The sequence below is a fragment of the Eptesicus fuscus genome, chromosome 5 (assembly GCF_027574615.1).
Source record: "Eptesicus fuscus isolate TK198812 chromosome 5, DD_ASM_mEF_20220401, whole genome shotgun sequence".
Classification (NCBI taxonomy): domain Eukaryota; kingdom Metazoa; phylum Chordata; class Mammalia; order Chiroptera; family Vespertilionidae; genus Eptesicus; species Eptesicus fuscus.
Window position 1 is genome coordinate 6,741,691 of NC_072477.1, and position 24,837 is coordinate 6,766,527.

General features: G+C 54.0%; 3 non-coding genes across 3 annotated transcripts; all 3 read left to right on the forward strand.

Moving 5' to 3' along the window:
* Positions 1-2,068: 2,068 nt before the first annotated feature.
* MIR154 (microRNA mir-154) lies at positions 2,069-2,149 on the forward strand. The gene has a single exon (NR_129108.2). It is a non-coding gene; the product is annotated as a microRNA mir-154 (primary transcript).
* Positions 2,150-5,823: 3,674 nt separating this feature from the next.
* MIR409 (microRNA mir-409) lies at positions 5,824-5,899 on the forward strand. The gene has a single exon (NR_129110.2). It is a non-coding gene; the product is annotated as a microRNA mir-409 (primary transcript).
* Positions 5,900-5,974: 75 nt separating this feature from the next.
* On the forward strand, positions 5,975-6,049 carry MIR412 (microRNA mir-412). Its single transcript, NR_129112.2, has one exon. It is a non-coding gene; the product is annotated as a microRNA mir-412 (primary transcript).
* The last annotated feature ends 18,788 nt before the right edge of the window (positions 6,050-24,837 follow it).

Here is a 24,837-nt window from a genome sequence, read left to right on the forward strand (position 1 = left end):
ATTTTCTGTGAGGTCTTTATTCACTGAGTATGTCTGACCTTTGCTTGGATACCTTTATTCATCTGCCTAATTTTTTTCCACACTATTCTATTCAGTCCTATGATTTCTCGTTCTTTTTCATTATTTTAGTCACTTTAAAGAAACTTATGATATAAAGTCTCTCAGCTTTGGGGTACAAGTCCTTCTCTTTTTGTCTTTTGTCTCAAGATAGTGCTTTTCTCCATGGGGTTTGTAACTTCTCAATGTGGGTTATCAAGGGGATTAAGGTGTTTTATTTTGTTCCTTGTGCAAAAGAACTGTGACATATGGTTCTACATTGGATTCTGTCTGGCCCCCACGGCTTTCACCAGTTGAGACCAGTTTTCTTACTCATTGGTTGACTTGAGGATTCCCATACCTTCTGGCTGTTATAAAGCCTCACCCCATTTTTCTCTTGTAGCTTTGTTTCTCGCAGGAGAACTCATTCTACCCAAAGCTTAGGTTGAAACAAACTTTCTTGTCATTTTTCTGGGACTGTATAGTTTTCTGCCTCTCCTTTCTGTTCTGGGTGCCCACCTCTTGGGCCCAAGGTCATATCTTCGGTTCCTTGGACATTGTGACTACAGACTCTTTGAGTCTCTTAATGGCAGGTTGTAAACTTGTTGCTCTGAATTAAATTCATTCTTTATTAGCCAGCTGAGGGTTTTCCTTTCTTTCATTCCTTTCAGCTCTGCTCTTATTTTACCAGTTGACTTTGGCTTTTATCCATCATATCTCCGTGTTTGTGGAGGAGAAAGTTCTCTCTTAGCTCTTCACCAGGATCTGACTCAGTCACTAATTTTTATTTATCAGTTTTTCTGAATCATATTACTCATCGTTCCTTTATTGCAAGGATGTCTTCTTCTATTATTTCTGAGTACTTTTCTATTTACATGCTGATCTTTTCTTGAGTTAAATGATAATGTATTATTTCATTACACCCCGGAAGAGGAAAGAATCTGTGATCTGGCCCCACATTGCCATCTTTATCTGGAAGCCTCTCTATTATCATTTGAAATCTGCATCTGTCTATTTAAAATGAATCCTATCCAGAAGCCCCCCCCCGCCCCCACCCCCACCCCAGGATCATCTTCCACGTTGGCAGGATCCTCTTTGCAGTGGCAACTTCTGGGATGGAAACGGAGTCGGTACCATTTGCTAGGTATGTGAATTTACCTTTAGGAATGGAGGATTTTCTTTTTCTTTTATCATACGTATACTGGACTCTTAAACCCAAGTACGCAATTTATTTTTAGGGCGGTGTCTTGGAAGTTATGCACACCTTTGGAGACGAGTCCACCATTCCCAGGTCAGTACCACACCATGGGATGATAATGTTTGCATTCAATGTCGTCATTGTCATCATGGTTAGGATTGCAAAGTCAGCCTCTTTGGAATGAGCGCTACCTTTGGAGGGTTCCCTGGACACACGTCTTGTGTGAGGAAAGGATCACTGCTGTCAGCTGTGATCTGATGGGAGAGGGAGAAATGTTCCCTCCAATGATCAGAATAATGCATTCGAATGCACTTGACCTCTCTACCTTAAAACCCCCTGGGAGTGCTTCTTAGATGCCCCGCCAAGCACAGCACAGGTGTTGATGTCTGGGCTGCCGCAGGGCCTGGGATGGGTCAGTTGAACACAACCATCTCTTAGTCCACTAATGCTCAGTGTTCACTCACTCCTCAGCAGGACTTCCTGGAGGAGCCCGGCTTTGGAGGAGAGGCATGGCACCTGGTCGCGGCTAATTGGCAGTGTGCGAAGATGGGTATATGTGTTGCCTTCATTTTATTTGTCACAAATCCTCCATGGGTCACCTATTCTTTAGTGCCAAATCCTGCCTGGGAGGCTTCCTGGGGCGGAGTCCCGCTGGAGGGCGGGACCTGGGTGTGGGCTTCTCTCTGGGGTAGGCGGAGGGACTGGTGACCGCTGGCCGCCGACTGCAGAGCATGCACTTCCCAGATGCTCTCTGCCCCCTCCGTGGGAAGATTCCTGGACGTGGAGCCAAGCTGGGGGAAGAAGAGGCGCTCTGCTCCCCAGAGTGACTTGGTGGTCCTTGAGGAGAGGTCTTCCATGATGCATTCACTGTACTCGTAGCTGAATCATACATGGTAGACCTGTTTTCAAGTATCAGATCTGGCCCCGACGTATCCCGGAGACGCCAACTTCAGGAACTAGCGTTCGGTTTCCGCGTGGGAATGCATGGTCAAGCTGAGCGTGTGCATGTCCTCCACGGGTGTCCCCTGAGCCCCCTCAGCTGTGTGTTGTCCACTGCTAGGGTGCCAGTCTCCTCAGAGAGGCGGGAGTCTCACTGTAGAACCACTTCATGATTGACAAGAGGGCATCCTGCCTGTGTGTGTGTGTGGGGGGGGGGGGCGGGGGGGCATGCGATTCTCTGCCCACCTTGGTTGCAGTGTGTTGCTCCCTAAATGGCTTCCTGGATGGGGGTACTCATTTCGAAGGACCCTGGGTGGCACTCGGTGGGGACTTAACAAAAAGGGGGTGGGCCACCGAGCTTGTGTTTGACCGCCGGCGCGTTCCCAGCATCCGTCCTCGGGCCTGTTGCCGGGGCTGCATCGAAGCCTGCACCCTTGTCTGGTACTTGAGTGGAGGTTGTCCATGGTGTGTTCATTTTATTCATGATGAGTATTACATGGCCAATCTCCTTTCAGTACTAAATTCTTCTCGGGAAAACCGCAGGAGCGTTTCCGCCGGCGCCTGCCCAGGGTAAGGAAGCGGCCGTGTCGCCCGCGATAAGTGCTGTATGTGGAACTTGTGTCCCCGGCCCGAACGCCTCACGGTTGAGGGGAGACCGCGGTTTTCAGGTCATGGTTGCCCTCCCTTCCTTGGAGTCTCACGCGTGAACAGAGTGTATTCGGTAACCTCGTTTTAGGGGGAGATCGTCTGGGAAATTGTCTCCCTGGCCAGCCAACAGCCTGATCAGCGAGATTTAGGCAACATGTTCCTGCCCCGCAGCCCCACCCAGTGTCCTCCGCCTCAGGGTGACCTCTGGGACTCAAAGCTAATGCCAAGGAGGTGGGGGGAGGGCTCCCGGGCAGTGAGAAGCAAAGGTGTTTGAGGACAGGTCCGTGGCGCCTGGCGTGCTCACCCACGCTGACCTTGGACCCTTGAGCAGAGGTTGCCCTTGGTGAATTCACTTGCTTTATTAATTTTTGTTTGAGTATCACATCCTTCTGGGTTGGCTTCCAGAACCCTCGTCCCGAGAACACGACCGGACGGTGTAGACATGGGTGTCGGCACCTCTCCAGGGGACAGGAACGGAGGTGATGAGAGAACGCAAGTGTGATTCCGCATGTGGTCGCCTGGGCACGTGAGGATGGTGAGCCTGCTTCGCTTATGACATGGGACGCTCTTTGCGTCTCTGTTTTGACCATTGGCCCCGGAGACGTTCTGCCTCCACCACTTTTTCTCGGGAGGTGTTTTGACCTTGTGGTAAAGAGTTTGCCCTCAACCATTTTAAAGACCGCAGCTTCTCAATTCTCTGTTTCTCTCCTCTCCACCTTCCCCGCCCTCTCAACCCCCCCTCTGTTCGCTCTGTCTGTCTCTGTGATTTGTTTCCTCATGCCTCTCCTTGATTCTCTCTCCCTCTCTCTCTCTCTCTCTGGCTTTCTCTCTCTCTCTGCCAAACAGCATTCTCAATTTTCTCATGGGTTATGAAATGAATAGACGCTATCAGTATTCCGTCCCATTTGTATCAAATTATAGTGATAAAAATAATCAACACAAAATAAAACTAAAAACAAATGAAATGGCACCAAGTAAAACATGTTCAATTGACTACAAATTGGCAGAAGAATCCAATTTTCTTGACAACATGTCAGCCGCACATTTGACCTGGGGAAATGGGACGCGGTAGACATGGCGGCCGTGGGAGGAAATTGACGCTGGCGGGAGCTCTGGACGCTGCTGTTTGATGGAGACAAAAGTACACGAGGAACCAAATCTGCATTCAGATTTTTAAATGGAAAAGAATTGATCCTAATGAAAATGATTCGGGGAAAATAACAAGGGAAATAAAAGAAATGAAAACAGCACAGCAGCACAGCCAGGGAAACGAAACAGGGAATTGGATTAGTTTAATGGAATTCACTCTGAAAAACACATTTTTATGAAAATCAGTGTTGGCATAAATCTCATTAAGGCAGTTAAAGGCATAGGTGTTTGGCGAGGAGCAGACGGTCAGTAGACACTGGGAGTCCGAGCACAGTGTCCTTTATGCCGCTGACCTTTTCCTTCTGTCCCAGGTCTTCCCAGAGCACCTCCCGGACAGACGTGCTGACTTCAGGGTGACACCCGGTGAAGTGGGGTGCGTGTTGGAGCAAGCACGCGCCATCTGGGCCTGCTCCCTCTAGCCCTTGTGGGATTTGGGGTGACATGCTGACTCCGGAGTGGGGCAGAAATGCCTTGGTCAGTGGGGTCTCGGCCTGAAGGGCGCGGTCTTCTCATTCTGCCGTGGAGCACATGGGAAGCTGGGCATCCCCAGGCGTCCCCACAGGTGTTGGCACCTTACATGGCTCATGCCAACCCCAAGATCCTATTCTTCATCGGTGCTGATTGTCACTTGTCATAGAGGCCAAGCCTTGTTGGGGGGCAGGGGGGGCTCCTGGAGGGGTGCTCCTGGGATGAGGCAGGTGCTTGTCCTTGCCTGGCACGAACATTGCATGTGGGTCTCTTGGCAGATCCGTCCCGCTTTGGAGAACCTGCAGAGCCCTGCCGCCCCAGGAGGTGGCCAGCAGGTCGAGCCCGCCCCAGCACAGGTGCATGGGCGCAGCCCCGGGACACGCCGGAGCGTTGATGACCTGTGTGGCCTGGTCCGTGAGCCACCGGAGACCGTGTCAGCTCGGGGGCCGTCTCCGCGGCAGGTCAGTGTCCGCGCTTCCCGCAGGGCAGCTGTCCACAGTGTTCCTTCTTGGGTGGGGCCTCCGGCTGCGGGCGCAGCGAGCCCTGGGGGCTTGCTGAAGTGTCAGTCACTCCACAGCTCGCAGCAGGGGTGCTGGGCACAGAATCCAGACCCTGCTTGTGGCCACGCCCTCTGCCCCTGACCCTGCGGCCGGGCCCTTATTTGGTGCCCTTTCGGGCTGTGACGCTGGCTCTGGGAACGCTGGGGCTCTGATGTCGAGGCTGCTTTGCCTCTTTTTGAAGAGAGGTCATCCGCCCTTCTTGCCTTCCCCTTCCTCTCTCTCCCCCTCTGCTCTTGCTGTTCCCCCTGCTTTGTTTAGGAAGCTGACCAAAGGGTCGGCCATCTCTTGTGTGTGTGAAATCCCCTTATGGCCTCTCTGGTGGCGACACCTACGCGGGGACCACAGTGAGCACAGCTTCAGGCATTAGCACAGACCCCGCTGAGCTCTTTCCAAAGGCCACGCCTTCCCGAGGGAGGCTCTGAGCCAGTGGGGGGCCCTGGAGTCACCCCTCTCTGGGGTCTCAGAGGGAAGAGCTGGGGCACAAGCAAAGTTTCCTCTGTGTCAACTGTGCTCAGGGTCTGATCCACTGAGATGGCCCTTGGGGAGGAACGCTGGGCAGAAGGGCACGCGGGGCATCTGTGAATCCACAGGATTCCTCTGGGGCACCCCCTTCTGGAGAGGATCCCACCTGGATCTCCCGAGTAACTTCTGGGAAGGGTCTCTAGATGCGGCTTATTCCGGGGACAGGATGGCTTTGGCCTGCGGGGAGTGGGGGTCCCTGTAGCGTGAGAAGGTCCAGCGCGCAGTGCCGCAGGGCCCTGGGGGAGGGTCTTCTAGAAGCACAGCTGCTGGAAGCATCCGCCTTGAGCATCTGAGTGTCCATGGTACTCGGGGAGAGGTTACCCGAGCAACTTTGCATCCAGACGACGAATGTTGCTCGGTGAACCCCTTTTCGGTATCAAATTGCACCAGAGAGGCCATCGGGGAGGCCGCGGCACCTCGGGGAAGAACGTCGGTGTCGGCGCCGCTCTGGGGTACAGGATGGGTGGTCGACCAGTTGGAAAGTAATTGTTTCTAATGTACTTCACCTGGTCCACTAGCCGTCCGTATCCACTGCCGCCTGCGGCCCGGCCGGGCGCGCCCGCCGCCCCGCACTCAGCACCTCTGCTGGTACCTGAAGGGAGATCGACCGTGTTATATTCGCTTTCTTGACTTCGAATAATACATGGTTGATCTTTTCTCAGTATCAAATCGCACCTCGGAGGACCTCTTGGAGATGGAGCCCTGTGGGGGTAGGAGTGGGGAGGGCCTTCCGTGCCACTGCCCCGAGGGTGGGAGGGAGACCTGGTCACGGGCTGGGTGGGGCGGGGTGCGCTGCCCGCGCTGTGTCCTCTCACCTGTGGCATCTGATTCACCCCCAGGGCGGCTCCCAGAGGCGACCGGCGGTGCTGCGGCGGCCACGGCTCTGAACCGGCATCACCACTCTGGGTACTTGAGGAGAGGTTGTCTGTGATGAGTTCGCTTTATTAATGACGAATATAACACAGATGGCCTATTTTCAGTACCACCTACTCGCGTGCAGGGCCAGGCCCGAGGCTGGCCTCCTGCGGGGTACGTGACTGCATGGGCTCCACGTGTGACTTCTCTCATCTGTGCTGACATGTCTCACCGAATCCATCCTGGGAGAGCTACCTGGGGGCTCCCGGACCTTGGGGAGCAGGCGGGAGGGGTGCACTGGGGAGTCCGGGCATGCAGCATTTGCTTCATATGTGAGGAATGATGCACGTTCCGTCCGTCTCCTTGCCAGTGCCACTAGTCAGTGGGCTCCTCTGAGGGCCCTCCATTGGATCGGGCATCTGCCCCTCTGTAGGGGGTGCCCCTCCGCAGGGTTCGTGTGCATGGCCTGCACCCCTCATCCCTATGCCTCGGAGACCCCCGGGCGGGCTAACCCCTCGGGGAAGAGTGGGGGGGCTGCTTGCTGTGCGTGCCGATCATGTGGTCGCTGAGGAGAGGTCGCCGTGAGCGTTCGCATGCTTCATGACGCACAATACACGGTCGACCTCTCTTTGGTGTCCATCCCGCCTCGCATGCCTCCTGCACGACCACCGGCCCAGGAGGGCCCAGCATGTGCCAACTCGCATCCCATGGAACTGGGCCATCCCATGGCGCCGGGCGGGCGGGCGGGCGGTGGGCGGCGGGGCTGCCGCACGAGGAAGAAGCCTCCGTCGGAGTGCTCCTGCGCCGTGGTGCCTGACGGAGGTTGCCTGTGAGGTGTTCACTTTCTATACGATGAATATTATACAGTCAACCTCTTTCCGGTATCGAATCCCGCCGGGGACGACCTTCCCTTCGGGTGCTGACCCCAGGCGGCGGCAGCCTCTGCATCGGGGTCCCAAGGCCCTGGCCTAGGACCCGGGCCACCCGGTCTATTCATTTTCCAGCTCCTTCCTGTACGGAGGGCTTCTGACAGCACCAGGAGCGGTCTCCCTGGTTCCAGAGCCCCTGGCTGCAGACATGGGTGCTCTGGGGGTCCCCTGCGCTGGGCAGCCCCACCCTCCCCCGACCCTGCCCTGCCCAGACCACATCAAGGTCACCTCGTGGTAGAGAGGGTTCTGGAAAGGTGAACCGCCAGAGCCCCTCCTAAGGAGGAGCAAGGCCATTTGGCATTTGTTCCCGGTCGCCTGGGTCCCAGGAAGCCCTTTCTGAGGAGCGTGGGCTGAGGCCCCACGGGAAGTCTCAGCTCTGTGCTTGCCTTTCCTCTGGGGCTTTCTCCTCAGCCCCGGCTCCCTCCGTGCCCATGCTCGGCACTGCCTCTTTTTTCTATATATATTTTATTGATTTATTACAGAGAGGAAGGGAGAGGGATAGAGAGTTAGAAACATCGATGAGAGAGAAACATCCATCAGCTGCCTCCTGCACACTCCCTATTGGGTATGTGCCCGCAACCATGGTGCATGCCCTTGACCCCCTTGACCGGGATCGAACCTGGGACCCTTGAGTCCGCAGGCCGACGCTCTATCTACTGAGCCAAACGGGTGAGGGCTTGGCACTGCCTTATTCCCCCCGACCGGTGGCTGCCCCTTTCTAGAGCTGGGGTTCCGGACTCTGGAGGGGATGAAATGTCCTCTGCTCAGCAAGCTGTCCCTGACCTCGCCCTCCCCCTCCCCGGTTGCCCATTACCGTATTGTCCCTAGCTTACAGCCACCCCAGATTACCAGGTGCTAATTTCTACTCCCCCCCCCCCCCCACCTCCCCTTCCCCAGACTATAAGGTTTCTCAGGTCTCAGGGCAGGAAGTTGTCCTGCTCCCTGCTGTGTCCCCCGCCATGGGGCACAGGCCAGGCCCAGGGTAGAGCAACTGTGAGTGGTTGCTGCCTGACTCAGGAACTCCGGGGCCTATCAGGTTCATCCCTGGGAAAGTGCCCGCGCACAGGAGGCAGAGGGGGCCTGGAGGTATGGAGGAGCACATGCACATGCACATGCTCATCAGCTCTTAGAAACTCTCCTCACTTGTTCAGAGCTGTTAGCTTTCCCCTTTTCCTGCCCCTCAGGACGGCATTGGAGAGCCTGAGGTCGGCCGCCACAGGGCTCGGTCAGGTGGGCCTGGGCTTCCCGAAGGGAGCGGTGAGTTCCAGTATAACCCAGCAGACACCAGTGGAGCCCCCAGCATCCCAGCCAGTCCTCCAGCGCTCGGAGCCGGTACTCTGGGGAGCTCCATCTGCAACAGGCAGGAGCCCCGTGTCAGAGCTAATATTTTATGCATGGAACTGACTAAATGGGGACATTTGGAGACGAAAATTGCTGTTAATGCATCCACACATCTTTGGAATATATTAAATGTGTGTGTGTGGGGGGGTGGGGTGGGAGGCAACATCAGCCTTATTTAATGGCTCCAATGTAACCATCCCCACGCCACAGCAATAAAAAGCATGATGCCCCCCGGGTCTCCCAGGCCAGCACCCAGGCGGAGCGTTGGGTACATCGGCCCCCACCTGGGAGTTATGCATGAGGCAGATGTCAGCCCAGGGGACCAGGCACTCGGCAGCGTGCATGTCCCAAACTTATTTGAAACCCAAAGAGGGTGACCCCATACTGCTCGGCGCAGAATTTCATTAAAAGCCAAATTACTGGTTTATCTGCTGTTTGAGGATAAAAGAAAATAAACAAAGGGCCTCGCTCATCTGCCGGCCGAATGGAAATGTCTCCTCACAGTGGCAGGGATGGAGGTGACTGGGGCACCGCACAGATCCGGCCTCGGGTCCACACACCTCCGGCAGATAGGCATTTTCCTTCCTTGGAAAAACCAGGGCGGCTTAGCACCCAGGGCTAAGGTCAGCAAGTGGGATTCAGTACCTGAGTTTTCACTGCTACCCTGCCATGGAGCCTCTGGAAGCCATGGCTCTGACTGTCGTGCCAGCTCATAGTAGGTTCATCCCTGGGAAATAATACCTGGCTCCAAGCTGGCCACAGACACCAGCACAGAGTAGGTGTTCAGCATGTGAGGGTGTATTGAATCGGATCTCTTTATCACCAGGAGGCCCTGGGAGGACGTATAAAAGTGTGCGCTTGGAGGGAATAAAGAAGCGAAGAGACGAAGAAGAATTCAGGGAAGGTGGACATAAATCTCCACCGAGCACCGCCAAGGCTCTGCGGTCCAGGAGAGACCCTGCGGAGGGAGAGGTGCCATCTGTCACCGGTGGACAGGCTCGAGGGCCAGGAAGTAAGGGCGTGATGGAGGCTCGTTCATCATTTTCTCGTTATCCGGCGACGTGGAAGGGGCCGCGCATGCGCAGCCGGCCACCCATCACAGAGACAGTGGAAGTGGTGGGGGTGTCGGGAGAGGGGGGGACCCTGGGGAAGGGCAGGCCAACTGGCTGGGACGGGAGGTCCATCCTGAGGCCCTGGTGTGAGAGGCAGAGAGGACAGGAGCCCCACAGGGCCCCATGACCGGCCCCACCCAGGGCAGGACTTCGGTGCCACTGTGGCTGCGGGACCCACAGGGGACCTGCATTCTCCTGGCGTGATCCCGAGGCAGTGGGACGTCTGAAAGCCCGCCTCGTGTCCTCGTGTGTTGTGTTCATACCTATCCCCATGCCTTTGTTCAAGCTGCACCCCTGCCTGGACTGCCCCTCCCTCGTCATCCTCCCAGACTCTGCCCCAGTGCCGCCTCCTACAGGAAGCCTTCCTGATCCACCCCAATACACACCAACAGCCTCAATCTGCGGTCAGATATCGGCCCTACGACCCTGTGGTCGGCAGGTGTCTATCTCCCTGCTAGCCTCCAGGCTCCTAAGGGGATGGGCTGTTTCCGGCTTGGTCACCTTTGGGCCCCCTGTGCCCAGGGAAGGTGCCGCGCCATGCTCATTGGCCTTGTCTTCTCTCCGCAGGCACACCGGACCGGACACTTGGCAGGGACATCCCATGGGTGGAGCCTTCGGTCGATCCCAGCCATGAGCCAAACGCTGGACCCGACCACTCCCGCCTGGAGAGACCTGGGCTGGCAGCCCGGCCGGACCCGGCTCATCCTTGGGTCTGGTAAGTGCCTGTCAGGAGGACCCCGAGGCTCTTCCCCTGGGGGCCTGGAGCAGAGGGGGGATTGGCCTGGGGCACGCAGGCTCTAGGGAGGGCCAACCCTGTTCTTAGGGCCGATGCCACCTGACGCTGGACTCCAAACAGCGTCTGTGGAGTGAATGACCGACCGAAACGGGGCCTCCTGCCCCAGCCCAGAGCTCCATGCCCACCCCACATGGCCTTCCCTGGGGCAGGACACCGCTGAGGGGGGCACGGAGCCTGGGGGTGGGAAACGGTCCAGGGTGCGGCTCTCGCCATCTGTGCGAGCTTCGTTGCTCTAACACTCGAAAATAGATGTTTCTGTTATGCGCGTTGTTGGCAGGGGAGCGGCGGGGCCTGCCAAGGCCTGGGGGAGCCCGCCAGCCGCCGAGTTTTACTGTACTAACAGTTGGGGGGGGGGGGGGAGGAGTGTCTCTGTTAACTTGAAATCCCCGATCAGTAAACATGCCAATTTAAAGTGTAATTAACTCAGGCCGGAAAATTTTCAGATTTGGACTGCTTTTCACAGTTGAGGTTGTTTTTCTTTTATTTATTTATCTCTTTCCGGGTGTGATGGTGTCTGTGGCAGGTTTTAGCCAGGAAAAATAGGATGGGGTGGGGTCTGAGAGGGGCGCGGGGGGGGGGGCGGGGAGGGGGTGGTGGGAGGAGGAAACAGAGGAAGGGAAGGAAGGAAAAGAGGGGAGGTCTGCCTGAGACCCCGAGGGCCCGGTGTCTCCATCGACTTTCTGTCCAGGATGGTGGGGGCCCGGTGAGGAAACTGAGGCAGAGGGAAGTAGGGGGCTTGCCCATGTCGCGCTGGCCCCTGTCCGCTGGGCCCTGAGATAAGAATGGCGGGGTGCTGCTGTGGGACCCCGGGAAACACGGGTCCTCTGACACTGTCCTGTCTTGCCTCCCTCCCAGGGCCCTGCTTGCTCCGAGCCCCCTCCTTCCGTCTCCTGCTCCATTGGACGCCACCATGGCCCCTGCTCCTGGAGATGGCCGCGGGCACCCAGGCCCCAGGGACGACACAGCTGCCAGACCAGCGCCCTCTCCCGCCTCACCCGGGAAGACAGGGCCCCACAGCCACCGCTTCAAGGACTGACTGAGCGCCCGGGCCGGCCCTCTGTGTGGGACAGGCTGGGCTTCTCTGTGGACTGGGGAGGACTGTCCTGCGTGACAAACTGGGGAGGACCTGGGGAGGACCCAGGGCGCGGGGAGGCGTCCTGCGTGACAAACTCCAATGAAAGAGCCGGCGACCCCTCCCGCCCCCCGGGAAGGACAGAGGGGTCCTGCTCCGCCTTTGCACCCCTCGGATTGCTGTCAGCCCGTTTGAATAATAAATCCACAAGATAAAAGAACGCAATCTCTTCGTGTGTCTCTGTGTTCAGAGATGGCTTTAGGTGGGAGATCGAAAGACAGAGGTCCCAGGCCTCCAGGAGGGGCTCTCCCCCTGGCCTTGGCCGGAGGGGCTCTTTGCGGGGAGCATCTTCCAGCGGCCCGGGGCTCCCTGCGGCGCCCCCCTGCCCGGGAGCCCACATTTCCAGGTGGAAGCCAGGGCCATAAAAAGACAAACTTCCTGGCGGTCTGAAGTCTGAGATGACTCCCCCAGCCGCTGGCGTCACTCCTCCCACCGGGGCCCAGGCCAGGGCCCAGGGTCAGAGCCGGTGCCCACGCCTGGCTCTGCCAGCCTCCGCCTGGTCACGACGCAGCCGCCTGACGCAGCCGGCTGACTCAGAGGGCCCCCAGCGAGAGCCTCGTAAATTACATAATTACCTATGAAACCTGCCACCAGCGCGGCGGAAGGACGCGCTCGCCTGGCTGGCCGCGGTGACTCACTGTTTTCCCCGGAGCTGCCCACCCCCCTGCGCTCGCCCCCGCCTGGGTCTGGGCCGGCTGGTGGGGGGTGCGGGGGGCGCAGCTCCACTGCCCCCCAGCTCTGCGGCAAAGGCAAAGGCAGGCAGGCACGCAGCCACCATCTTGCCGAGGGCTCTGGGTGGGGGCACCTTCCCCACTCTCCTCTGCAGCCCCCCATGGTCCTCACATGGACTGTCCCCGTCGGGCAGGGCAGGAAACTGAGGCCCAGAGAAACCCTCCCTGGTCCCGTCCATCCACGGGGTCGTGGCCCCCATCACAGACCCTCGGGTGAGCCCAGCTGCTGGGTTGACCCTCAAACCTCCGGCCATTCCCCACGCAGCGCCCCCTCTTCTCCAGGCCCCTTGGTTGAGCCAACTCTACCTTTGGAAAAACCCGTGAAAGTGACCCTTTCCAACCCAAGCTGGCGTGTATGCCGGGGTGCGGGGGGGAGGGATGCTGTTGGGATGCTTTGGTAAAAATATAAAACCTAGTAGGATGGGGTCTGCGTGTGTGGGCTCCAGATGAGGTCTTGGGTTCCAATCCAGCCTTTGTCACTCACTGGCACCGAGCCTCGGTTTCCTCACCCACAAATGAGCACACTCCCACCCTCCTGGTGGGGGGGCGGGGCAAAGTGAACTGGGTTGGTGCTCATTAAACTGGGGGCTCCCTCATCATGGTCCATGGATGGGAAGGGTCCCCACAGATCCTGAAGCCGCAGCGCATCTGCAACCTGACTCACGCTGGCCCCGGGACCACCCCTCGCTGCTAGCCCCAGCGTCCAGGGGCTGTGCCCTCCCTGCCTGCTCCCTCACTTCTGAAGGCACCCCAAAACACAACCAGGAGGAACAGAGCCCATTATGCTCAGAGCTGTACCCAGATCCCAAGCAAAGCTCTGTAGGAGGTCACAGAGGGTGCTGAGGGTCCCTTGACCTGGGGGGGCCTTCTGGGAGTTCTGCACCCCCATCCCCCCGCCCCTTGGCTCCAAGTCTGGGGAGAAAGCTGCACGTGTGAGTAGTTCTGTTAGTGTGGGGGCCTGTGGCGCGCTCAAGTCACCTCTTGTGGGGGTTGTGGGGATGTGGACGGGGCGGTCCCCAAGGCCCAGCCACCTTCCCAGTCCCACCAGCCATCTTGGCTCACCCGAAAGCCCATCGCTCATTCTCACTCCCCAAACGTGTGCTGAGGGGCTGGGTCAGGGGGTAGGGGTGGGGGGAGGAAGGGCGGGTCTTTTCCCGACCAGGGCCCCATCCTGTCCCTCCTCCCTTATCACAGTCCCCCTGGAGCTAGCCCTCCTTCTGTTTAACACAACAGCCAACCTCTCTGACTGCTCCTACTGTGTGCCAGGCAGGAGCTGGGTGCTGCCTTCAGACCAACCAGAGAGGGTCCTGGTGAACCGCACAGCTCTGGGCACAGACTTTGTCAGGATCCTGGCTCCGAGTTAGGCCTGGGAAGTCACTAGCCTACACTGGAACTCAGTGTTCTCATCTGTAAGATGGGTGTGATTGAATCAGTTAGTGTGGCACTGAAGTCCCAAGTCCTTTCTTATCCACCAGCCTCTCCCCCACAGAGGGAGGATGATGTGAGCAGAAACCTCAGCGGGGCTGTGGGCAATCATGGGCCTTGGGGGCTTCTTGGACCCAGGAAGTGGGGCCCGGCTGAGTCAGGCCGGCCTGCTGCTTGTCTCCTGCTGCTGTCATCTTCATCGGGCCTCTCCCTCACGGCGCTGACCTTTTCCTGCGGCCGGTCCAGGAGGAAGGGGGCTGGTGGCTGCCCAGGACACTGGAGGGGTGAGGGTGGGGTGGGGGTGCCCCTGGGCTGTACTGAGGCTGCCTCTTCCCGGGGCTGGGGGCAAAGAGATGGTGCAGACCCCCTCCCCACGGGGGTTACTTCATGGGTCCCTCAATGCCCAACGGCCTTGGCTTCCAGCTTCCCTGCCTCACGTGTGCACAGTACAGCGTGGTCCTCAGAGAGCACCCCCAGCCTGAAACGGCAGCTGTGTGCCCCCACCCCCGCTTTGCCCGGCTGCAGGAGACCTCGTGATGGCTGCAGCGGGGTCCCAGCCAGGGGCTCACTGGCCTTTCCTGGCTCCTTGGCACTCTGTTACCTATAACAAGGCCATGGTCATGCGTGTGGACGAGTAGTCCATGCACTTAGCTGCCACCTCCCCGGTGGTCTGTGTGCGCCCCGTGCTCGGGACAGAGACCCAGCCGTGCCCAGTCTCCCCCTAGCAGCCCACAAGGCCAGGAAGGACACAGAGGAGCGAGACCCCACGAGGTCCGGGTCAGATCATGGCCACTGGGTGCCCATCCGCAGGGCCGGGGAGGAAGACCCACAGGCCATCACCTCTGCCCCCGCGATGAATGCCCGGGGCCCTCGAGGATGCCCCCCACAGGGCCCTCCTATGCGTTATCTGCCCAGCTGCCTGCCTGGCAGCTTCTAACACTGCCTTTCCCATTTTCAGCTGAAAAGAGTCAGGTCCTGGGGCCGGCAGGTAGTCCCACTCCGGGTCCCCAGTGGGAAGGCAGAGGGGGTTACATTAATGTAAGTGGGGGGGGGGGCACAGTGCCACCTGGCAAACCCTCCAGGAAGGAAGGTGCTGGCTGTTGTTATAACTGACCAGGGCAGCCCCTGGTCAGGCCTTGGGCGCCCCTGGAAGAGAGCCACCTTGGGGACCCAGGGAGGAGGGTTTTGGGGGGCGGGGGGAGGATGCTGGGAGAAAGCAGAGAATTAAGCAACTAAAAGCAGAGAAAAGGCCTGAACAGGCCTGAGTGGGCAGGGGGAGGGCCTGGCCCCCGGGTCCGGGCGCCTGGGCTTCATCATCAGGAAAAGGTGGTGCTTTTCTGAGAAGGGGCAGGTGGAGGCGGGGCCCTCCCGCCGGCAGGGTATTCAGCAGAATTACCAGGAACGCGGCCGTTGGTTGCTAATGGGCTTGGGGAAAATGGGAGGCAATTTAGCGGCTGTTTTTCAGGCCCGGAGCTATTGAATAAATGAAGTGCGATCGGCCCAGTTGCTGACGCACCTGCCGGGCCAGCAGCAGAGGCTGCGGGGGCGGGGACCTGAGGGGGGACAGCGCAGGTCTGTGGGGGTGGGGACTGCAGGGCCCGACACTGCGGGGGCGCGGAGGCGGGACAGGAAGCTGGGGGGGGGGGGGGGGGCACTGCGGAGCTGAACTTGTCTGGCCTGGGAATGGGGATGGGGGGACCAGCGGTGGCGTGGGGGTGTTCAGAGGTGGGGGAGGAACTCAGAGCCCACCTTGCCCAGCACAGGGGACCCAGGGGCAGGACAGAGAGGGGGAGGGACAGGGGCTGGGAGGGAAAGGGGAGAGAGAGGGCTTGCAGCTCTTGACATCGTCCTAGGGCGGGGGCAGCCGCTGCGGGCCTTGCCTGGGCCATTGTCGCTCACAATCGGGGGCCCGGCCCAGGCGTGGGACTTACGGAAACGTGGGCAGCAAGCAGATTAGACTACGCAGGGGAGGGGTGGGGAGATCAAGCTGTGTGAGCCTTGGGCGCCCCGCTGAGACCCCCGCCCTCACAGTGCAGAGCGAGAGGGCTGCGAGGGGGAGGGGAGGGGCACGTGCAGGAGCCCACACCTGCCAGGCCACAGCCTGTGTGAGCTGGGGGTCGGGGGGGGGGGGGGGCGGGCAGGGATGAAACCACCCCACCCTTGCACAAGGGTGGAGACGGCCACAGTCCCCCCTCCTTTGGCTCCAGGCCCGGGGCCAGGTGAGGGGTGGCAGGGTCCAGAGCTCCCACACCCGTGGGAAGCCCTGGAGGGAGGGGGGAAGCCCTGCCTCCCCTGCTTCCTCCCAGACCCGCCCTGCGACCCCGGCAGAGCCAGGCCTTCACTTTCCAGATGGTAAAATGCAAAGTGGGGGTCCCTGTGGCGTCCTCACACCAAGCTCATGCAAACATGCACTGTGTTCCGCGCCCCCCCCACCCCGTTTCCAAAGCCCCCAAGTTGCTGGATTGGATTCCTCTCACACTTTCTGGAACACACAGCCCAGCCCAGGAGGAGAGCGGTGCTCCCCATGAGTTCCCCTCCAGCCTCAGGGAGCTGCTCCGTAGGGTCCTTGCTTTCCCCTCCTGCCACTGCCTCCTCCTCACCCTTGCCACCCAGGGAGCCCCCCCCTCCTTCCAAAGCCCCCCAGGCAACCCCCCTCCAGTGCCTCCCAGAGGCCTCGCTGGGCTGTGCGTCCAGACAAATGCAAGGGGGACAGTTGTTGCAAAATTCAGACGGCCCGGTCCAGGGGTCTGCCACGAACACCTCTGCAAGAGACACTGTGGAGTGACAGTGGCGGGCGGCTTGGCACAGGACACCCTAGGATGGGGGCGTGTCCCCCAGATCCACCAAGCCACCTACTTGCCTTAAGTTACCAAATATCTCTGGGGGACCCCCCCACCCCCACCCACCCAGCACCACCCAATTCTGGGGTCCCTGGAGAAGGTGCTTCTGAGACTTGGTTTCCAGACCTACAAACTCAGAATAAAGGTGGGCAAGGGGCCGCCTGTCTCTGAGAGCCGGTGGGCGCCCCAGGAGACGCCCTGCCTCAAGCCCTTCCTGTGGGAGCGACAGCCAAGGGGGTCCCTGTTGGTGATGGAGGGCCAGAGAGGGAGGGTGGCTTCTGCCTGCCAGGCCCTCCGCAGGCGGCCCTGAGCGCTCCTTTGTCTCCTCCGGCTTCCAGAGGGGGACAGCCATGTGTCCAGAGCCACACAGCTGGCAAGGCAATGCCCTCCGCCAGCGGCCTCTAAGCACACACTCGCAGTCGACCAGGTGGCCTGGCCCTGAGGAGACGCGCACGCCATGGGAAACCTGGGCGGGGGTCTCAGGGCCTTAGAAAGAATGTGTATGACCTGACACCCGCTGTTGGGGGCCTTGGGGAGGGACTAAGGGGTTCACTCTGGATTGGATGCTGTCACAAGGCATCTCGATAAGTCTTGCGTTCGGCCGAGAATGAAAGAGCGAAGATGCGGCGTTGGTAAGGAACCAGCTGTCACTCGTCTCAGCCCAAAGAGGGGCTGTTGCTCAGACACAGTTATGAAGTGGCCTGGTCTGGCTCCCAAGACGGCCTCAGGGTGGCCTTGTCTGAGCTCGATGCCAGGAGATGGTTCATGTCCAGCAGGAGAGGACCAGGGCAGCAGAGCGTGCGAGGCCCCCACCCCCACCCCCGCTCTTCTCTTCCCCACCCAGGGAGTGGGAACGGTTAGTTAGAGCACACCTACCTGCCGGCATGGTTCCAAGTCTGTCTTCTTCTTCGGTTCGGACTTCTTTCTTTGTATTCCCGGGCTTCATTGAATTATAATTGACAAACAAAATTGTATATCTTAGAGGCGTATGATGGGCTGACTTGATACACCTGTGATTGTGAAATGACTGCTGCGATCAAGTTAATTAACGCCTCCATCACCTCACGGTGTACCTGTTCTGAGTGTGCGATGAGAATACTTAAGATCTACCCCCGGCAACTTCCAAGCACATAACGCAGCCTTGTTAACTATGGTCCCCGTGCCGTAAATTAGAGCCGCACAATTTATTCATCTTAGAAGTGGTTTCTACTGTTTAACCAACATCTCCCCATCCCTGCACCCCCAGGCCCAGGCGGCCACCTTGCCCCTCCCTGTTTCCAGGAGGTGGGCTTTTTAAAAACAGCTTCCGCGTAAGGGGCACCACGCCGTTATTGTTTTTCTTCATCTAACTTCTTCCGCTTGTCAGTTTGAGGTGGTCCCACTTGTTCGTGTTTGCTTTCATGGACTGTGCTATTGGGGTCAGAGCCAAGAAACCCCTGCCACGACCCATGTCCAGGCGCTCCTCCCGCTGTTCTTTTCTGGGAGATTTAGGGCGTCAGGGCTTGTATTCAAGTCTTGGATCCATCTTCGGTTGCTTTCTGTGAGTGGTGGACAGCCAGGGCCCAGGTTCGTTCTTTGACGTGCAGATGCCCAGTTTCCCCAGCACCACGTGTTGAGGAGAACATCCTTTTCCCATCATGTGTGTCCTTGTCAAAGGTTAGCTGATGGTACACGCATGGGCTTGTTTCGGGACGCCCTCTTCCGTTCCATGGGTTGATGTGTCTGTTTTCACGCTAGTGTCATACTGTTTTGATTACTGTAGCTTTGCAATATGGTGTGAAATCAGGAAGCGTGAGGCCTCCAGCTTTGTCCTTTGTTCCCTCAAGATTACGTTGGCTGCTTCATGTATCTTGTATTTTCAAACGAATATCAGAATTGCTTTTTTCTATTTCTGTGAAAAATGCCTTTGGGAGTCTGGCAGGGTTGCATGAATTTGTAGATGGCTTTGGGTAGTATGGACATTTAATATTTAATTATTCCAATCCAAGACCACAGGATATCTTTCCATTTATTTGTGTCTTCTTCAATTCCAAAGGAATCATTTTTTTTTTTTTTTAAAGCAAGCAAGATAAATTGAACTCATACATGGGAACCTCCATAAGGCTCTTAGGGAATTTCGCAACAGAAACCTTGCCAGCTAGGAAAGACTGGGATGATATATTAAAAGTTCCAAAAGGAAAAAAAAAATGCCAACCAAGAGTACTGGGCCTGGCAAAGCCATCCTTCAGAAATGACCTTCTCAGACAAACAAAAATTGAGGGAGTTTATCACCACTATACCTTCCTTATAAGAAATTCTAAAGGCACTTTTTTCAAGCTGAAATGAAAGGACTAATTAGTAATAGAAAGACATACAAGAGTATAAAACTCACTGGTAGAGGCAAGTATGCTGTCAAATTCAGAATATTTTAATACTGTAATGATGGTATATAAATTACTTAACTTTAGTGTAAGGGTTAAAAGACAAAAGTATTAAAAATAACTATAGCTACAATAATTTATTAATGTATACAGAACATAAAAAGATGTAAGTTGTGACATCAAAAACAAAATGTGGAGGATGAATCAAAGGTCAGAGTGTTTGTATGCAATGAAACTTAAGTTGTTATCAGCTAAACATAGACTGTTTTGTGAAAGCCTGTTGTTATCACAATGAAAACAACCTATAGTACATACACAAAAGAAAAATGGAAAGGAATCAAAGCATACCAATGTGGAATATCGTTAAATCACAAAAGAAGACAAAGGGGAAGAAAGGAACTACAAAATAGTCAGAAAATAATGAGCAAGACCGCACTAGTTAGTTCTTACTTATATATAACTAGAGGCCCGATGCACGAAGATTCATGCAAGAATGGGCCTTCCTTCCCCTGGCTGCCGGCACCGCCTTCGCTCCAGCCAGAGCCGCCTTTCTGCTCCAGCTGGGAGCCGCCTTTCACCTTCCCACGCTGCCCAGAGTCCCAGAACAGCTGGAGTGGTGCAGAACGCCTGCATTGTCTCCATGGTGATGACGCAAGCATCCCACTCCGCCCCTGGCCACTCAGCGCCTGCGTATGCAAATTAACCCGCCATATTTGTTGGGTTAATTTGCATACCCACTCCTGATTGGCTGGTGGGTGTCACGAAGTTATGGTCAATTAACATGTTACTCTTTTATTAGTGTAGATTACTTTAAATGTAAATGGATTAAATTTTGAAGTAAAATACATAGAGTGACTGAATGGGTTTTTTTTAAAAAAATCAACTATATGCTGCTTACACGAGATTCACTTCAGTTTTAAGGGCACACATATGCTAAAGTACAGGGATGGAAATAATATTTCATGCAAATGGAAACCAAAAGAGAACAGGGGTAGCTATACTTGCGTCACACAAAATAAACCTCAAGTCAAAAGCGTAACAAGAGACAAAGAAGGTCATTAAATATTTACAAAGGGATTAATTCATCATTGGGACATAACAATTGTAAACATATATGTATGTGACATTATAGTACATAAATATATCAAGCAAATATTAGCTGTTCTGAAGGTAACATATCAGATTTTGCATAAACCACAATGCAAAAATAGTAAGGGACTTCACTACTCTACTTTCACTAATGGATAGACCATCCAGATGGAAAATCAGTAAGAAAATATTATTGAACCTACACTTTATAATAAATGAATCTAACAGACATATATAGAACATTCCGTTCATCAGTAGCATAATGTATATTCTTCTTAAGCACACACAGAACTTCTCCAGGATGGACCATATGTTAGGTCACAAAAGAAGTCTTAGCAAATTTAAGGAGATTAAAATTATATCAAGTATCTTTTATGATCACGAGAGCATAAAACAAAAATCAATAACAGGAGGAAAACTGGACAATTCACAAATACGTGAAAATTAAACAACACAATTCTAAGCAATCAATGGGTCAAAGAGAAAACCAAAAGGAAAAATTTAAAAATATCTTGAGAAAAATGAAATGGAAACACAACATGCCAAAATTAATAGATGCAACAAAAGCAGTTCTAAAATGGGAAGTTTATAGAGATAAATGCCTAAATTAAGAAAAATGATGACTCTCAAATAAACAGCCTAAATTTATACCTTAAGTGGCCAGAAAAAGAAGACAAACTAAGCCCAAAGTTAACTGAAAGAAAGAAATAATCAAAATCAGAGCAGAAATAAATAAATAGAAACTTAAAAACACTAGAAAAAGAGCAACAAAACTAAGGGCTGTTTTTTAAAAAGATAAACAAAATTGAAAACCTTTACCAAGACTAAGAAAAAAGAGAGAAGACTAAAATAAATAAAATCAGAAATCAAAGAGAAGACATTATAGTTGATATCAGAGAAATACCAGTAATCATAAAAGACTTCTATGAAAAAGTATACACTAACAAATTGTATAACCTAGAAGAAATGGATAAATTCCTGAAAACATACAACCTTCCAAGTCTGAATCAAAATAAATGGAAAATCTGAATAGATCTATAACAAGTACGAAGATTGAATCAGTAATCAAAAACCTCCCAACAATTAAAGCCCAGAACCATATGATTTTCCTGGTTACGTTCACCAAACATTTAAAGAAGAATTAATGCCAATTCTTCTCAAATTCTCCCAAAAATTCAAGAGGAGGGAGTACTCCCAAACTGATTTTAAGAGGCCAGCATTACCCTGATACCAAAGCCAGATGAAGATAGTATAAGAAAAGTACAAACCAATATCCCTGATGAACATAGATGCAAAAGTCCTCACTGAAATACTAGCAAACCAAATTCCACCAGCACATTGAAAAGATCATAGACCGTGGATCAAGTCAGATCTGTCCCTAGGATGCAAGGACGATTCAACAAAGGCAAATCAATAAGTGTGATAATACCATCTGACAAAATTCAACATCATTTCATGACAAAAACTCTCAACAAATTAGGTTGAGAAGGAATGTACTCCACATAATAAAAGCCACATATGGCAATCCCACAAGTAGCATCATACTCAAGGGTGAAAAGTTAAAAGCCCTTCCTCCAGGATCAGGAACAAGACAATGATGCCCATTCTCACCGTCAGAAAAAGCATTGGGAATCCTAGCCAGAGCAACTCAGCAAGAAGAAATAAAAGGGATTCAAATAGGAAAGGAAGAAGTAAGACTGCCTCTGTTCGAAGATGACACTTTACAAGCTCCACCAAAAACTGTTAGAACCAATAAATGAACTCAATAAAGTTATAGAATACAATACCAACTTAAAAAAATCAGTTGTTTCTATATACAAAAGAAACTATCTGAAATAAAAATTAAACCAATCTCATTTACAATACCGTAAAAAACAAACAAAAAAAGGAAGAATAAATGTAACCAAGGATGTAAAAGACCTGTATCCTGAAAACTAGAGGACGTTGATGAAAGAAATGGAATAAGACACAAATAAATGCAAAGATATCCTGTGGTCTTAGATTGAAAGATTCGTATTGTTAAATGTCCATACTACCTAAAGCCATCTATAAATTCGATGCAATTCCTATTAAATATCAATGGCATATTTCACAGATCTAAAACAAATATCCCAAAAATTTATATGGAACCAAAAAAAAAAAAAAAGATCCTGAATAGCCTTAGCAATCTTGAGTAAGAATAACAAAGTTGGAGATATTACAATCCCTGATATCAACTGATACTACAAGCCCATTGTAATCAAAACAGCCTGGTACTGGCATAAGAACAAGCATATAGACCAATGGAACAGAATAGAGAACCCAGAAATAAACCCACCTCTTTATGGCCAGTTAGTATTTGACAAAGGAGGCAAGAGCATACCATGGAGTCAAGACAGTCGGTTCAATAAATGGCGTTAGGAAAAATGGATAGGTATATGCAAAAAAAAAATGAAACTAGACCACCAACTTACCCCATTTACAAGAATAAACTCAAAATAGATAAAAGACTTACGTGTAAGTCGTGAAACCATAAAAAATCCTAGAAGAAAACATCAGACACCTCTCATAGCAATATTTTCACCAAAGTATCTCCCAGGGCAAGAGAAACACGGGAAAGAATAAACAAATGCGACGACATCGAACGAAAAAGCTTCTGCACAACCAAAGAAACCATCAACGAGACGAAAAGGAGCCCACTGAGTGGGAGAACCCATTTGCCAATGATACATCAGATAAGGGGTTAATTTCCGGTCTATATAAAGAACTTACACAACCTGACACAAGGAAGACAAACAATCCAATTAAAAAAATAGACAAAGGACTTGGAGAGACACTTTCCCAAGAGGACACTCAGATGGTCAACGGACCCATGCAAAGATGCTCTGTGTCACCAATCATGAGAGAGATGCAGATTGTAACCGCAATGGGGTATCACCGCACACCTGCCAGAATTACTATCATCAATAAAGCAGCCAACAACAAATGCTGGCGAGGATGTGGAGAGAAGGGAACCCTCATGCACTGTTGGTGGAAATGCAGCTTGGTGCAGCCACTGTGGAGAACAATATGGCGTTTCCTCGGAAAATTAAAAACGGAACTGCTTTTTGATCCAGCAATCCCACTTCTGAGAACACATCCTAAGAAATCTGAAACACTAATTGGAAAGAATATATGCACCCCTGTGTTCATTGCAGCCATTATTTATAATCGCCAAGATCTGGAAACAGCCCAAGTGCCCATCAGTGGACGGGTGGGTAAAAAAGCTGTGTTACATTTACACCATGGAATACTATGTGACCATTAAAAAAAAAAAAAAGGAGGAAATATTTACCTTTTGTGACAGCATGGACGGACCTGGAAAGCGTTAGGCTAAGTCAGTGGTCGGCAAACTGTGGCTCTCGAGCCACGGTTTGCCACTCTGTTGACTAATGAGTTTGCCGACCACTGTGTAAGGCATTACCCTTACCCAGAAGTTTTGACTTCAGGTTAAAGACATTAGTACATTATTAAAATGTTTTTTAAGTGGTTTTTCCCTAGCAGTGGTCGGCAAACTCATTAGTCAACAGAGACGCAGTTTGCCGACCACTGGGCTAAGTGAAGTAAACCAATCTGAGTGGACCAGGAACCTGAGCCCTTTGGGGTCTGTGGCTTCAGCGCTGCTTCTTGGCCCCAAGGGGGAGCTTCTCCAAAGCCTGGGGGTGTCCTTGTGGGAAGGAGACTTGGCTTTGGGGCATTTGGGGTCTCAAAGTGTTTGAACCAAGCTGGTTCCTACAGAACAGCCATTCACAAATCAATCGGGAATGAATCAGGAACACACGGATTCAAGTTCCCATGGAATGCAAATGGATTTATAGATGTTAGGGAGTAGGTTGGATTTTTTTTAAGGGCATCTGGACACGGGCCTGTGCTGGCTTCTGGGGACCCGGACACCAGTGGAGAGGAGACAGGCTGTGTGGAGGGGCACGAACACAGGTGTCCGACTCCCATGTGGCTGGTGACCACATGTTGAGGCGCTGCCTGCATTCCTTCCATGGCATCCCCCGCAGGCCTGTTATTGAGTCAGCCCATTTTATAGATGGAAAAACTGAGACACAGCCTGGGCAAGGCCCTGGCCTGCAAAGAGGCACAGCCAGGATCTGGACCCTGCTTCCCCAGCCTCTGATCCCCGAGCCCTTTTTCTACACGAGGAGGGTTTCAGGAGCCCTGCGGGGATCCGCGTGGCTCCAGAGGGGCAGCGGTGTTTGGGCAGGGCCTGGGCAGGGGCAGAAGCGCCTTGGGGCTGCTGGGGCGGCGTCAGCCATGCCACGAGGAATGCTGAATCCCATTGGGTGACGTGTTCTGGCAGGTTCCAAGCACCCAGATAGGCCTCAGGCCACAAGCGGGCACAGTGTCTCCGCCTGTGGTCCAGACACACTGGAACGTGGGTGGTGGGGACCTTGGGCCATGGTCATAGGTGCAAATGACCTCAGGTGGGGCTACTCATGCCAGCTCCGAAATCCCTGTCTCTGCCCCGCCCACAGCGTCCTGGCTTCTGGCCTGCCCCCTCCCGCCCTGCCCCCTCCCGCCATGGCTCTGTTGTCCAGTGACTCTCCCCAGAGTCCCAGCTGCCAGGGGGACCTGCTGCAGACCCTCAGGGCTACTTCCGGACACGGGGACATGGAATGTGGCGGGGGAGGGGCCTATGAGGTCTGAGTGCTCTTGAGCCAGGGCGGGTGGAGGACTATG